Source organism: Oryctolagus cuniculus, chromosome 15 (genome assembly GCF_964237555.1).
Source record: "Oryctolagus cuniculus chromosome 15, mOryCun1.1, whole genome shotgun sequence".
NCBI classification, from domain to species: domain Eukaryota; kingdom Metazoa; phylum Chordata; class Mammalia; order Lagomorpha; family Leporidae; genus Oryctolagus; species Oryctolagus cuniculus.
Window position 1 is genome coordinate 53,706,983 of NC_091446.1, and position 16,861 is coordinate 53,723,843.

General features: G+C 39.5%; 1 long non-coding RNA gene across 1 annotated transcript in view; it reads left to right on the forward strand.

Moving 5' to 3' along the window:
• Positions 1 to 1,331: 1,331 nt before the first annotated feature.
• LOC127484266 (uncharacterized) overlaps positions 1,332 to 16,861 on the forward strand; it is a 138,226-nt gene continuing 122,696 nt past the window's right edge. Inside the window, exon 1 of the long non-coding RNA XR_011382402.1 lies at positions 1,332 to 1,510. This is a non-coding gene — a long non-coding RNA (uncharacterized lncRNA). The remainder of the gene's footprint in view (positions 1,511 to 16,861) is intronic.

Sequence of the window (16,861 nt, forward strand, 5' to 3'; positions counted from 1 at the left end):
CCTGCCCTTACAGAAGAAATCTTCCAATAAGTTACCCATGCTCTGGTCTAGGTAATGAACACAAAATTTGGTGACTTGTTAATGACTTTTAGAGTTAATTGATTTTTGAACTTGAAAAGAAATGTAGCTTAGATCATTTCTCAAGTCATATTGTTCTGAACTTAAAATATTGATTACAGGAGACTCAGAGGCTAGAGGGCTGTTGGATAACAGGTTCCAAAGCAAAGTCAGCAGTAGTGAGTTCTGGTGTTCCATAGCACAGTTGGGTAACTATGGATCATAATAATATACTATATGCTCTATAAAGAACTGAAAGAAAGGAGCTGGTAGGCTCTAAATGTTAAGGAAGGGTGGGATGTGGTGATGTTGATTGCCTCATGTGATCATTTATGTTACATATATCTGCTGAAATATTGCACTGTGCCCCCATAAAGCTGTACCAATATTACATTTAATAAAAAAATTTAGATGAATACAAAATTGGAAGAATTTAAGGAAAGAATTTGGAGGTTGAAAGAGATTTTGGGGATTTAAGGAGAGATTTTGGCAGTGTTCAAAATGAGAGATGGGAGATGGTGGAGACTAGGTTCAGAGAGGTCAAAATGGGCAGTGATTACAGTAGATAGTTAGCAGGTAGTGAAGGTTTTGGTACTAGCTAACTAGCACCAAAATGATGCTCCTGACCGACAGTATACCTTCATTCTTCATATGTCTGTGGCCCTTCTGGGATTCAACTGATCTGGCTGTAAGCTGTATATTAGAGCAAAGACTTTTCACATGTTTCATTGTCCTTACACAAGACATGTTTTTCCTGTGGAAGCATGCCAACTTGTTTCCAGTCTCTTATGTCAGCAAATATCCAAGTGACCAAAGAAAAGTGTTTTATTGGCCAAACCCAACTCAAGAGGCTAGGGATTACCCTCTGATTACCATGTGTTCAAAAGAAGACAGCTTCAGAAGTATGGGGAAGTGTATTCCTCCCAGGAAACTAGGATTAGGAGGAGGAAGTGATGATGGTTATAATTTACACAAGATGGTCTCAAGAGGTGTGATATGTGTCAGCTTTACTAGGCTACAGGAAGCCCAGATATCTGATATCTGGTAAAACAATATTTCTGAGTATGTCTTTGGGGATTTTTGTAGAAGAGATTAGCATTTCAATCAGTAGACTGTGTAAATGACATTGTATTACTTAACATGTAGGCATCATCTAATCTATTGAGTGAGTAAATAGAACAAAAATGTGAAGGGTGAATTTGACTTTTTAAATTGAACTAAGACATCTATCTTATGCCCTTGGACATCAGTGTTCCTGGTTCTCTGACTTTCAGATTCAGACCAGGATTTATATCATCAGCCCTTCTGCTTCCCAAGCTTTCAGACTCATCCTGGGACTTAACATCATTGGCTCTCACATCTTCAGGTTTTGTTTGGAACTATATCATCAATACCACTGGAGCCTCCAACTTGCTAACAGCAGATTACAGAATTTCTTGGCTTCCACAGTCATGTAAGTCAACCTTCATAATTAATCTCTTTCCAAATATCTCTGTGTATCCTGTTGGTTCTGATTATCTGGAGAAGTATGGCTAATATAAGAACCCACTACCATAATTTTATTTTAAGGCCATTTAGTCTTTATCATTGACCAGAAAGATACCTGTACTTTATGTCTTGTTCTATTCATTCATTCATTTGACAAATATTATTGAATATCTATTAAGTATAAACCTTTGCTAGGGTTTATGGGGAATATCATGCCAAGAGAAAAAATATACAGTGTTTTCTCAGAGTGAAATTACAATGTAATAAGATATATACTAAAATACATCTTGTATTATGTATGTATACATAAAAATTAAAAGCTATAGACAAGTGTATCCAAAATACTAAGATAATCAAAAGAGAATTTCTTGTTGGAGTATATGCAGGACAAGCTGAAGAGGAACACAGAAGAGGAGGAAGACTTCAATCAAAGGAGCTTTGGGAATAAGGCACTAAAAACTGAGAGCATAGTCCTAGAAGGAAGTGAGAAAAAGAGACATCCTTGTCAAATGTGGAGATTCCTACTTGATTGCATTATAGGTTATGGGTGAGGGAATAGAGGTAGAAAAAAAATCAAAAAGATACATTGGGAACAAAGCATAGAAAACTTTGAATTTCCAGATAATGGAGATGAACTTTATTTCCAAGGTATTGGTGAGTCACTGAATCTCTTTGAGCAAATGTTTGGTATGATAATTTCTCTGCCATCATGAGTGGGATGATTTAGATCAGAGGTATGTTTATTGGGAAGATCAACCAGGAAGCTAACACAATAGTTCAGGTCAAAGAAAAATATGGGCCTAAATAAGGGAATTGATGATAGGAAATGGTGGTGAACAGATGTTTTGGCAGAAGGAGGCACCTGGGAAGATATTAGTTATGGGCTTAGTTTTTGAATCTCCCCAAATTACCTTATCCAGGGTTTTTCAGCATGAACATTACTAATAATGTGGACTGTAAAATTCTTAGTTATGAGATATAACTCTGTGCATGTTTTACACAATACCTTGTCTTTGCTCACTAGATATTAGTACTGTACCCCCTTCCAGTTGTAAAAATCAACACTGTAGATATAGGCTGATATCTCTAGGAATCAAAATCATCACCATTTGAGAACCACTGCCCTGCATAAACCAATAGCGCAGCTAAGATAAAAAAATTCAGAAACCAATATAGAATATTTATTGATGATAATGTGTATCTCGAGGTTTGGAGTTCCACAGCATGCCTGTATCCCTGTACTCACTGGAAATTGAACAGAACTGCATGAGAGTTTTAAATCATGAGTGAGAACATGGGGATGGTATTTGATAAAATCTAATGGTGTTAGGGCAATTTGGGCTTTATAAACTACTCATAGTAATAAGCCAGTATTCCTTCCCAGGAGAAACTGTTGAGAATAGATTCCAAATTGAGAACTGAGAGAGACAAAAAAAAATCTAGATGAAAATGAGGTTAAAGGAATAGAAGAGGAAGACGTCTTTTGAGTAGTTCAGAGTACAAGGCTACATAATTTTTAATTACCTTGAGGAAAAAATACAGAATAGGGAGTTCTAGAGTCATAATTGTAGAAAAGTTATTTTGGCCTCTCCTCCCTCCTAAAAGTACACAATAACTCATCTGTTTACATATGAGCAAAAGAAAAAGTATGTAGTCTAATAAAGGACTGAGGAACAGAATGAATTCCCCATGACCTAGAAGGCACATGGAAATGCATGCCCATGAAACAGATGAAAACTGAAACCCAGTATTTCAAAATGAGCTAAAAGAAACCAAGCCAATGATAGAAGCTGTGCCAATAAATCATGAATAGAAAAACTCAGAGATGAAATGATTAGAGAAGATTTAAAAATGCAACTTACATAAGTTTTTGAAATCCAGCAATAAATTAAAAGGGTTGATGGACTTCAGGGTTGTGAATATAATTTATGTTTGTCCAATGAACTTAGCTGAGAAAAATATCTTTATTTACTATGAAATTTTGAAATGTATGCATCAAACCACTGTAGTATTAACAATTCCTGTGACTTTGTCACCAAAAATGACCACAGATGTTACAATATGAGATTATAGTTTAAAAACTGAATATAATTTATGTTGATCACTTTTACAAACTATGGTTGTTAACCATATTTATCTTGTTATTTAAAATATACATCCAATAACTTAATATGTTAATAAGGAAATAAGTATAACACTACATCACAATTTAAAATTATTTTTGAAAACTATATAATTAGTTTCCTTTGAAATATTTTTATTTCTTTTGAAAATCTATATATGCTATTTTATTCATCTAAAAATATTCTGGTAAAGGATCCATTGATTTCAAGGAGCCACTATAAATTTCCATGGCACAATGAATTTTGTAATTTCTATTATATAATAAAAGTCCCTGAAGAATATAGTTCAAAAACTTTTCTGAAACAAAAGACAATTTGAAATTGCAGTGAAAACTGTGAAATTGACCCAGAAAGGCCAACACCATCCTTTAAAAAAATCCTTTGAACATCTCAGCAAAAAGACTCATAGAAAGAAAATTAGATTACCATCAAACTTTTTAACAGCAATACTTAAGGCCAAGAAGAATTTAGTTAAATATTTAAGAGAGAGACAGAAAGAAAATGTGAGCCAACAATCTTATATTTAGTCAAATCGGTCTTCAAATACAGAGGCTTTTGTTCAGTTTAAGTGCACATGCAGGAGCACATGGATTAATGTTCTTGTGTACCCTTCTTGAGGAATTTACCAAACCACAATGAAATAAGAACTGACTCAAAGTATTCCTTTTGCACTGTTAATGGCACTTTGACATTACCATTACACCCAAGTACATGAATCATGTCTCTAGAAATTTATTTTCATTTTATATTACTAAGGTATTTGTTCAAATAAGATTAAAAATTTTAAAAATCAATATATTAAAAATATGTTTCGGACAGCCAATTTTATCATATGCAAAGATTAAAATTTACCCTTTTAACTAAAAAATATAGATAACACAGCTATTTAAACAAAAAGAAGAATGTCAAATAGGGAGCATATGTGAAAGTGGGATTCTGGTTTTGCCCACTGAAAAGGCCTAGCTACAGTGACCAATAAGCATATTTGACATATAACTCTAGTTTTGAAATAGTATTTTCTAGTCCTTAAATTTTCATGGTTCCAAATACGAGTCAGGAAATGTGTATGGTAAGCCTACAGTATACCAGAGAGAAGGAAGCTGTTGAAGGTAACAAGATTGTATTCCTAAATGAAAGATCTCTGTGAGCGAGATCCCAGCGGAAAGAACAGGCCATCAAGGTAGGAGGTGCCTTTCTCTGAAGGGAGGAGGGAACTTCCACTTTGACTATAGCCTTGTCTAAATAAGATCGGAGTTGGCGAACTCAAAAGGCTTCCATAGCCTTGGAAACTCATGACAAGAGCCTAGGGAGATTAGTGACGCCATAAACAAGAGTGTCAATTGTCAAATCAACAATAGGAGTCACTGTGCACTTACTCCCCATTAGGATCTCTGTCCTTAATGTGTTGTACTATGTGAATTAATGGTATTACTAGAACTCAAACAGTATTTTATGCTTTGTGTGTCTGTGTGGGTGCAAACTATTGAAATCTTTACTTAGTATATACTAAATTGATCTTCTGTATATAAATATAATTGAAAATGAATCTTGATGTGAATGGGATGAGAGAGGGAGCAGGAGATGGGGTGGTTGCGGGTGGGAGAGAGGTTATGGGGGGGGAAGCCACTGTAATCCAAAAGCTGTACTTTGGAAATTTATATTTATTAAATAAAAGTTAAAAAAATACTCAATAGCTAACTTGAGGAGGTAGTTAGTGGTCAAATATGAGATAGTTATCCCAGAGAGGATGATTGCAATGGATTCAACCATAGCAAATAAGATTAACTCCGTGAGTTCATAGGTATATAAATATACACACAAAGATTTTATTCAATTTGGAAGGATGCTAGAAGATAAGTTTATTATTTTGTAAAGAAATAAATAAAGTCAAATAGTCAAGTTGCCCTATTATTCCTATATGACCTTTGTCTACAAATAAAAAATAATTGATTGTGGGGAGCAACTCGGACTAGACTGTTACTGGAATTAAGACTTATTCTATGCATCTGCTCTCCCACAATATAGCGCTGGGAGAGGAGTAAAAACAGCTTCTACACAGCTGCCTCTCACTAACTTGACAAGCTGCAGGAGCTGCTCCTGATTGGAGGAGAGCAGCGTACTCTGCGTGTGGGTAGCAGAGTTGGGATTGGCGGAAGAGGACTATAAAGGAGGAGAGAGACAACATGCACCAGGAACATCTAAGAGGAACATCTATCTGAAGGAACACCTGTGCAGCCCCCGAGAGAGCCGGCCGGCGGTGTGCCGCTCCCCTGCGGAAGTGGGGAAAGTGGCAGGGGGAACCGCCCTTCCACGGAGGTGGAAGGGACGGTGGCCAACCCGGGAAGAACCAGCAGCAAACCCGGGGAGGGCCGAGCAGGCAAAAGAACAACGCAGGGTCCTGTGTCGTTCCTCCGCGAAGAGGGGGAGCGACAATTGATAAAGAGAACTTCTTTGTTACTGAAGTATTCCAGCTAATATACAAAGGAATGTGATTATTTTGTGGGAGTGGAATGATTTCAGCTTGGATTAATGAATTTTGAAACCCATGGCCATTAGACAACGAGAAAAATATACCTGAAAACATGCTGAAGTTAATGCTAAAAGTACAGCTTGGAGAATTACCTACCTGGACAGCAAAAGCCAGTGGTCTATTTGAATCTACTAAGAAAGGATTATAATGAAAGAGTGGAAGCCTGGTAAGATCAGTACCTGCATTAGAGGATGCAGAGAAGTCAGTCACCAAAGGCAAGAGGAAGGGTGTGCTCAGCACGATCACAGTTACAGCAAGATAACAGAACACCAAATGAGAGAGTCATGTGGGATGTTGTGGTTAGGAAGTCACTGATGATTTCTGAGAAGGCAAGTTCAGACCCACAGAGGAAGTTTCACCGTGAAGAGTTCCTCCAGAGATCATGATGTGGAAGTGAAAATGGTAACCATGTTAGAACTTCAGTAGGGATGGCAAAGGAGGTATAGGAAGCACCACCAAGGCCAGCAACGTTAGGAATAGGGGAGGCCTGAGAATATCATAGGGTTGGACAGGGAAGAGATGAGCAGAGTGGGAGACATTAACAATAGAAGTTACATGAAATGATGGAAGAAGAATCATTTGTAAAGAGGGGGGCTGAAATAAGGGATATTTAAAATGCCTTCCAGCTCTAACATGTAATTTCTACTCCTGCAAACTTTTGTGACAAAATGCAAGGATAAGTCAGGCATTTACTACTTCTGGGGTGAGAGAAATAGACTCTCTGTTAGAATGCCTAGAATGAGTAGAAGTAAATTGATGGGGAGAGTGGAAGCATCTCATGAAGTTATCCTGGACCCCAGTCTCCACTTTCCAGCATCCACTGTTTCCAACAGGGCTTTCCCCATGATTGCTGCCATATATTATGAGCATGCTAAATCAGCCTGCATGACAGTTTACATTTATTTGCTTTTGAACTACAGTCCTCCTGCATTTTACAGCATGAAAAAGTATTTAGCTTTTAACTGAGTTAGACTGGGGAAAGAAGGTAATGATTTTTTTAAACATTATTTGTTTATCTATTTTCATTTTATTTGAAAGACTGAGAGGGCCTGGGATTGGTGGGGGAGTGAGAGGAGGAGAGATTTCATTTACTAATTCACTCCTCAAATGCCCCAACAGCCAAGGCTGAGCCAGGCCAAAGCCAAGAGCAGGAACTCAGTATGATCTCCCACGTGGGTGGCAGGGACCCAAATACCTGAACTATCACCTGCTGTCTCCCAGGGTTTGCATTAGCAGGAAGCTGGAATCAAAAGCAGAGCCAGGGATTCAGTCTCAGATATGGTTGTCCCAAACAGTGTCTTAACTTCTGTATCAAATGCCTGCCCCAGCAGGTAGGAATTCTAAGAAAGCTTGAAAGACTCAAATTGACACACCATTGATTCCTAATCCTGAGTAAAAAAAAAAAAAAAAAAAAAAAAAAAAAAAAAAAAAAAAAAAAAAGATACTTCTTTGATAGTAGAAGATTCACAATTATTCCTCTCTGACAAGACATTAAGTGATATCTAAACATATAATGTGTATTTTATGTTCCTAAGCCTTCTGTTTGAGACACTACTACTTTAAATATTCAACTATTTTAAATCATGAATAGGCCTTGGGACAACTAGGGAGCATTGCCCTTAAGTAAAAGGACCTTGAGACAAAAAATAATAATCACCTCCTATTTGCATAATGCTTTTCATTTATTTCAAAGCCCTTTTCATATCTAATATTTCATTTGATCTTCACAACAACCATGTAAGGCTGTTCACTTTAAAGAAATGAACTTGAAAGCAGCAAACATTTAAAATGCTTCCAAAAAAATGTAGTAAAACCACAAAGAAAATTCCCAGAGCATCTATACCATAGCTCTAACTTAAACTGTATTTACTGCAAATTGTATTGACTCGGAAGAGATGGTGGCTCGTAAATACAGTTTCTCTGTCCTGAACCACATTCAAACTGCAGTTGTTATGAATACAAAAGAGCTTTCTGAGTACATAACTGTAGTTTTGCTGCATTAAAGCGAGAGGCTGGCATTTGGACTAGAAAACAGCCTGTAACTATGTCTGTTCTGCATGGCAAGCATCTCAGCGCCTGCCAGCAACTGGGATGGATTTACATATATTGACTCAATCCAGTATATGAGTAACGATCAATTTTCTTGATCTATTCTGTCAATCTGTGCTTTCACTAGCAAATGAGGAGACATTGCTGTCAGCCAGAAATAGAGTTTCCTGGGCTTATGTGTGCTTTTAAGATCTTTTTTCTACTTAATTAAAAGATACATACAGTGGTTGACAAGAGCAGCAAGCTAGTAACAAAATTTGCTACGTATAGATGGGTTCCTGGAAGAAAAATCATGAAAGATGGCTAAATAAATGTAAAGGCAGACTTCCATGTCTGAGAATAGTATATTCTGATGTCAGTTTTATTAATAGTAAAATAAATACAAAGGGACAAATACAATTTGTCTGTCAGGGGGTAGCCAGTAAAAGCATCCCTTTTCAGTAGTCACAAATTACTCTTCCAGGTAACAATATGTAACCTGTCAGACAAAGTGAAGAGAGTTTTTTTTCCTTTTGATTTCCTATATTAATGTATCATGTCATATTAATTCATTTGCTTTGGGCTCAGATAAGCTCTGCTCATGAGCTGTAGTGGAGTTGTAAGCAGAATCCAATAATGTATACAAGGCAGGCAGGAAACAGTTCCAGTAAGGGAACCAGGTAAAGCTTAAAATGTGTTAAGTCCTTCAGGACCCCTTCCACCTCAAATGTGTCAGTGATGCCAGTAAACCCATCAGGCCCCCAGGCAAAATTTTCAGTCGTTTGGGAGAGAGTTCTATAGTGAGTAAGTGAGTATTTCTGCTGCAGTGCAATCTTACAGTTTCTACTTTTCCTTCAAGTGTTTTGGGTTGATAGAGATCCTGATTTTGTGCAGGAAGTAGAATGTGGCCTTTTATACACTTATTAGCTCTTGTTAAGTCCTGAGCTGGCTGGATTCAGTTTGGTTTCTGCTTCTTCTGACTTCCCTAAATGTTACTATCAAGCACCTCTGGAAATGCCTGCCTCTCACTAAGGTACTACTTTTAGGAATAGGATACATTAGGAGGGAACAATGAATGGATGAAACTCTGTATCACAGCGAAATGAACCCGGCCCTGGATTGGATATCAGGTGATCTTGATTCTGAACCTGGCGCTTCCACTGATGAGTTCGATGATCAGGAATGATTCCCTTTTTGTGACTTCAGTGTTCTGTACGTGGAAATGTAGTAGTATATGCATTATTTTCAAACTGGATTTAGGCAGTCCTTTAAATGTTACTAGGATAAAGTGCATGGATATACTGGAAGTTCCAAAATTATATGAAAAACCTTAATAACTCTTTGTAGTCATTTTATATAATGTGCTTCCAATAATATCTTATTCAAGCCAAGGCTAATAAATTTTAAAACCATGGTGCTAGAGGATCGTGACTACTTCTCAGATTGCTAACAATCTAAGACCAGTGGTGGAGTGCATCTTAGTCTCTTATCCATTGGGATTCCAATTAAGAATTATATTTTACAAATATAAGAAATGGATTTAAGCTGATTCACCTCCAGTTCTCAAACAGTTCTTTCTCATTTGTCATGACGGACAACAGTAGACCCATTGGGTAGCTCATGAGTATGGTGTGTGCTGCATAGGAGGAATGCAATAAATAGAAAATGAATTGGCTCTTCCCTATAAGATTCACATTTCTAGATTTTAGATAAAGGAACTGGTGAGAATGACCAAAAAAAGTGAGTGACATCAGAAAGGACAAGCATTTGGCTCAAGAGAAGCCTGAGGAGAAGATAAATATAAAATTAAGGTGTCTGATCCCTAAGAATAAGGAGCTTGACACAAATTCTACATTTATTCCCCAACCCATCTCATTTGGTTTGGAAATGAAAAGAGACATACGGTGCTCTTTGAAAAAGCTGCATCTCCGTTTTGATCTCCGCCTCCACTACCACTGTCTTGACACATGGTGCTAGATTCTGATGCTGAACATTTGCCCTCTGGAGAGAGTGAGATTAAAGAGTTCAACTCAACCAGCAACACACAGGATTGCACCAGGAGGAGCAGAGATTGCCCAGAAGGGAGGTTAAAGAACTTGTGGTTACGTATCTCTGATAAGTAATCTGCAAGTATAGCCATTGTGGACTAAAAGCAAAAATTTATACTTCCTCAGGACAAGGTTGTCCTTTTCCATATTACTTCAGGTTTCTAAGCCTCACATTCAAACCCCCAGGATGTTATAACTAAACATACCAGGAGTAGTTCCTTACAATCCATTCCTACTTCTTTAAGAGCTACGAAATTGGATCCAAGATTTGTATAGGATTTGTAGAAGAACACGCATTTGAGTTGTGGGACCAGAAAAAATGTGTTTGCCCTTATGAGTGAATATTCTTGATGCAGAAATGACTATCTTTAGATGTTTCCTAGCTCACAGCTATAGAACAATAGGTTCATGAGTCAATGAGTCAACCTGTATTTAGTGACCATCTGCTATATGCCAGAGATTGTCCTAGGGGTTCAAGGAACAGCCTTAAACAAGCAACACTTGCTACCTTCATGAGATGTACAATCTTGTGGGGAAGGCTCTCAATAAAGTTACCTCAAGTAAGGCCTAAAAAGTAGTCTAAAGTACCATGACTATAACATAAAACAATAAAAAGTAGCAGATAAACTAAGATTTATCTTAAGCTGATAAAAATTACATGGAAATCTGCTAAAAATAGCACATTTCCTGACTGCTCCTCTTGGAGATTCTGAACAGATCAAGAGTTGGGATTCAGAGATGTATCTGTAACTACTGAAGGTTGCTCATACAATACAAGAAGTTTACAAAATACTGAAGGAGGAGATAAACTAATCTAAGCTGAGGGATATCCATTAAAAGTGTTACACGGAAGATGGATAGGACAATAGCCATTTTGACTAGATGGTGGAGTTTGATGTCAGGTAAGGTTAGAAAGAATTTGCCAAAATTGTTATAAGACTTTAGAACCACATATAATGGCTGAACAGAAGCTTAAGTCGTTACCAAGATGTTGGAGGAGAGGGGCCGACGCCGCAGCTCAATAGGCTAATCCTCCACCTAGCAGCGCCGGCACACCGAATTCTAGTCCTGGTCGGGGCGCTGGAGTCTGTCCCAGTTGTCCCCCTTCCAGGCCAGCTCTCTGCTGTGGCCCGGGGGGTGCAGTGGAGGATGGCCCAAGTGCTTGGGCCCTGCACCCCATGGGAGACCAGGAGAAGCACCTGGCTCCTGCCTTCGGATCAGTGTGGTGCGCCGGCCGCGGCGGCCATTGGAGGGTGAACCAAGGGCAAAAGGAAGACCTTTCTCTCTGTCTCTCTCTCTCTCTCACTGTCCAATCTACCTGTCATAAAAAAAAAAAAAAAAAGATGTTGGAGGAGAATAAGAAATTGAAAGAAATTGATAACTGCTCTGTAGAAGGTATTTGATTTTCTGATTTTCAATAGTATTCCCAAATAAAGTTTGCTTTCAACTGTTTTACACATTATTTTCTATAACACCAAGCAGAGATGTAGGTGGCTGCATCAGAGATACAGTATAACAGTCTGAGACAGACCTCTGCTTTCTAACGTACATGATAATGATGCACAGAACCCTACAAAGAACTGCTTTTAGGTTTACATTTTAACCAAATGTAAACAGTTTCAGCAAGGGTGCTTTCCATCAACTGCAAATCTGGATATCTTTGTGTTATGCAATGTGCTTGAATCTTTTCAGCTGTTTCTGCACCTAGGCAAATGACTTTAAGGAGAGATTTTGTGACAACATGAAAATTAGCCTTGCTTACCCTGTATTTCAGAGCAAGACCCAGCCTTTCTTTATACTTTAGAATATAGCAATTTGCTGGAACCAGCTCATACTGGCAGCATGAGATGATGTTAGCATCTAGTCCCAATCCTGTGTTCAGTGACTATACACATTGGAAGTTTGACATCAGCCATTGTAGGAACATTTACACCATGGGAACCAGCAACTTTCATTGCTGGGAGCCTATTAACTAGTTACTAGTAAACACTGCCTGACACATATTCACATTTTTCAAGTTGGGTCTATTTCTGCATGAAAATATTAATACAAATGCAGATTGTTTCCCCCATTGCTCTTTTTTTTTTTAATAGGAATCTTTCCCAGAATCTTCCACACACATTACTTCTCTGGTCAGACCTAGGTCTCAGGATCACATAAGGGAGACTGAGATAGCATTTAGCAAAAGAATATGGGACTGTGGTATTTGGTCTAATCCAATACTAATGCAATCATGGAGCTGGACACAAGAACACTAAACAAAACTGGGGCTCTGTTTGTGGAGGAGATAAGGACACCATCCTTGGTTAAGAAGTCAGTATTGGCCGGCGCCGCAGCTCAATAGGCTAATCCTCCACCTAGCGGCACCGGCACACCGGGTTCTAGTCTCGGTCGGGGCACCGGATTCTGTCCCGGTTGCCCCTCTTCCAGGTCAGCTCTCTGCTGTGGCCAGGGAAGGCAGTGGAGGATGGCCCAAGTGCTTGGGCCCTGCACCCATGGGAGACCAGGAGAAGCACCTGGCTCCTGCCTTCGGATCAGCACGGTGCGCCGGCTGCAGCATGCCAGCCGCAGCGGCCATTGGAGGGTGAACCAACGGCAAAAGGAAGACCTTTCTCTCTGTATCTCTCTCTCACTATCCACTCTGACTGTCAAAAAAAAAAAAAAAAAAAAGTCAGTATTTCCCATTGTGGTAATATAAGCAGTGGATGAATATGACCTCTTACATCCAGAAGTCTGAACTGTAATAGAATGGAAATAAGTTCTCCCTATTTTGTTTGGTGTTATCTTAATAACTATTGGCATTTTATGCTTATCCTTTTACTGCAGTGCTTCTCTAAGCATATTTTATTTTGTTTATTGTTTTTTAAAGATTTATTTATTTATTTGAAAGTCAGAGTTACACAGAGAGAGGAGAGGCAGAGAGAGAGAGAGAGAGAGGTCTTCCTTCAGCTGGTTCATCCCCCAGTTGGCTGTGACGGCCAGAAATGCACTGATCCGGAGCCAGAAGCTTCTTCCAGATCTCTCACATGGGTGCAGGGGCCCAAGGACTTGGGCCATCTTCTACTGCTTTCCCAGGCCATAGCAGAGAGCTGGATTAGAAGTGGAGCAGCCAGGACTTGAACCGGCGCCCATATGGGATGCTGGCACCTGAGGCCAGAGCTTTAACCTGCTGGGCCACAGCGCAGGCCCCTCTAAGCATACTTTAGACCAGCAGCCTCAACATCACCTGGGAATTTGTTTGAAATGCAGATTCCTGTTTACCACCTTAAACCTGAATCAGAAGCTACAGAGGAAGGAGGTGATGAGCAGGCAGGGGTATGATAAAGGAAGTGGTCCAGCAATCTGAAGTGGATTGCAATGAATAATAAGCATCTACCTGGTGCTAGACCCCTAGTAAGCAGTCATTTATTTAGTTAGTGTACATTGCTGTTTTTATCATGCATGCAATGCATTCTCCACTAGCAAGCAGAATGTAAATCAGATTGTGCAGCTTGCTTTCTTAAAACTTTTCAGTGGCTTGCATGGCAAGATGAAATTCAAATTCTAAGTCTCCACCACTAGCTTGTCTACATCTCTAAACTCTTCTTCCCTTCCTTCTTGGTGCTTCAATAATGCTGGCTTTCTTTTCTGTGGTTGATTCCATCTTGTGATTCGAATTCCATCTCAAAGGCTACCTTTTCAGAGAAGAATTCTGTCTCCCTTATTAGGTTAACATCTACTTGCATCTTTTTGTTTTCATCATGTTAGCCATTGATTTTCTTCATGGCATGTGAAACTATTGCATCTATTGATTTATTTATTGTCTGATTCCTCCAGTAAAATGAAAATCCTATGAGGATTCCCACTACCTCTCCATGTCTCTGGGAGCCATGGAATACTGACAATCTAAACATGCTATTTGTTACACAAATTTTCAGACACTGCCCTAAATGTTCTGGATCTGAGATTTGAATTACTAGAAGCAATTAAGCCATATTTTGGCAGAGATCTATCATGTTTCCTTCTTTCACTTGTAAATTAAAATTTATTTCAATTGTAGAAACTTATAATTACAAGAAATTCTTCAAGAGATCATGAATTTCATTTGTCAAGCTCAGACCAGTTGGCTTCAGGTAAGAGTTGGCAGTATGTTAATTTGTTGACAGGAGATTGCTGGGAACTTGAAAAATAATATCAAGATGCTTTTTACCTTATGCCACATCAGGTAAACAAATAACTGATTCAAAAAATTTACAGCTTTATGTTGTTTTCCCAGAGACTGTTCTGGAAATAGAAATCAGACTCCAGTGCCATCTAGTGGTCAAGTTAATTCCTCTAGAAATAAAATCCAGTAGACTCCTAATCTGATATTGATTTTTATTTTGCTATTTGGGAGATATTTATGCATGTATAAGTATATATTTATAACTGTATTTCTAGTCTCATAAATTATTTTGTTCATATTAGAAGCAATACACATTGGTCAAATTCTAGGAATATTCTTGAAGAATATTAACCTTTGTGTTGTCATGTTGTATTAGAAATGTTAGTGTTTCATGAATAATAACTGTTGGATAATCATTCATCAAGTTATATAATTCCTTACAAACTGAAAAGATTTGATACATTCATTTTGTGGTGGGTATCGGTGGACTTTATGAACCAAAATGAAAATCCAGAATTTCTGATTTTTGATCACCAGCTATGACCCTACTTTGTCGCATATGGTGGCCCAAAGTTTGTTCTCAGATGTCCCAACTATATTTGTTTTCTATTCTTCATTGACTTATATGAGGTCCTTTGTGAAATATAATCAGACTATGAGAGAAGCAAAATGTCAATTTTCAACAAAAATTAGATCCATCCTAAGATTTGATGAAGTTATTTTTATCTCCTGTAACCATAACATGACTCATAGGGTTCACAGACTAGTAGGAGTGAATATTGTGGGTATATCTAAAATAGATCAATTGCATTGCACAGCATGGTTCATAACTCCCTATTTTTTATTCCTTTTTAAAAGATTTATTTTATTTATTTGAAAGACAGAGTTACAGAGGGAGGTAGAGACAGAGAAAGAGGTCTTCCATCCGCTGGTTCACTCCCCAGATGGCCGCAACGGCCGGAGCTGTGCCGATCTGAAGCCAGGAGCCAGGAGCCAGGAGCTTCTCCCCAGTCTCCCACGCAGGTGCAGGGGCCCAAGGGCTTGGGCCATCTTCTACTGCTATTCCAGGCCATAGCAGAGAGCTGGATTAGAAGAGGAGCAGCCAGGACTTGAACCAGCCCCATGTGGGATGCTGAACCCTTCAGGCCAGGCCTTTAACTCGCTGTGCCACAGTGCTGGCCCCCATAACTCCCTATTTTAAAAAATAGGGATGGGGGCCGGCACCGCGGCTCACTCACTAGGCTAATCCTCCACCTGTGGCGCCAGCACCCTGGGTTCTAGTCCCGGTTGGGGCATTGGATCCTGTCCTGGTTGCTCCTCTTCCAGTCCAGCTCTCTGCTGTGGCCCTGGAAGGCAGTGAAGGATGGCCCAAGTGCTTGGGCCCCTGCACCTGCCTGGGAAACCAGGAGGAAGCACCTGGCTCCAGCCGTAACAGCCACTTGGGGGGGTGAACCAATGGAAAAAGGAAGACCTTTCTCTCTCTCTCTCTCTCTCTCTCTCTCTCTCTCTCTCTTTGACAGGCAGAGTTAGACAGTGAGAGAGCGAGACAGAGAGAAAGGTCTTCCTTCCATTGGTTCACCCCCCAAATGGCCGCTATGGCCGGCACTGCACCGATCCGAAGCCAGGAGCCAGGTGCTTCTTCCTGGTCTCCCATGCGGGTGCAGGACCCAAGCACTTGGGCCATCCTCCACTGCCTTCCCAGGCCACAGCAGAGAGCTGGCCTGGAAGAAGAGCAACCGAGACAGAATCCGGCGCCCCAACGGGACTAGAACCCCGGGATGCCGGTGCCGCAGGTGGAGGATTAACCAAGTGAGCCGTGGCGCCTCTCTCTCACTGTCTAACTCTACCTGTCAAAAAAAAAAAAAAAAAAAAAAAAAAAAAAGGGATGGGAAAACTCATACACTTGTCATTTGTTGAACTCCTACTTGATGCTAGGCACCATAACACCAAGTGTTCTTATTTTTAAGATATTATTTACTTACTTGAGAGTTAGAGTTACAGACATTGAGATGGAAAAAGAGAGAAATATCTTCCATCGCTGGTTCACTCTCCAAATGGCTGCAGTGGCTGGAGCTGTGCCAGTCTGAAGCCAGGAGCCAAGAGCTTCTTCAGGTCTCCCTTGTGGGTGCAGCCATCTCTGTGGCTTTCCCAGGCCATAGCAGAGAGCTGGATCAGAAAAGGAACAGCCAGGACTAGAACCGGTGCCTATTTGGATGTGGGCACAGCAGGTGGAGGATTAACTTACTGAGCCACAGTACTGGCCCCTGAAGTGTTTCCAATGCATTATTTTATTTAATCTTTTAAACATTTCAGAGGTAGTATCCATTTGTTCAGTTGAGGAAATTGATGAAAAATTATCTCAAATATTGTAACTGGAAATTGGAATTGGAGGCATTCTGACTGGCTTCACATCTCTACCTTCTATTCCCTCCGATTTTTAGAA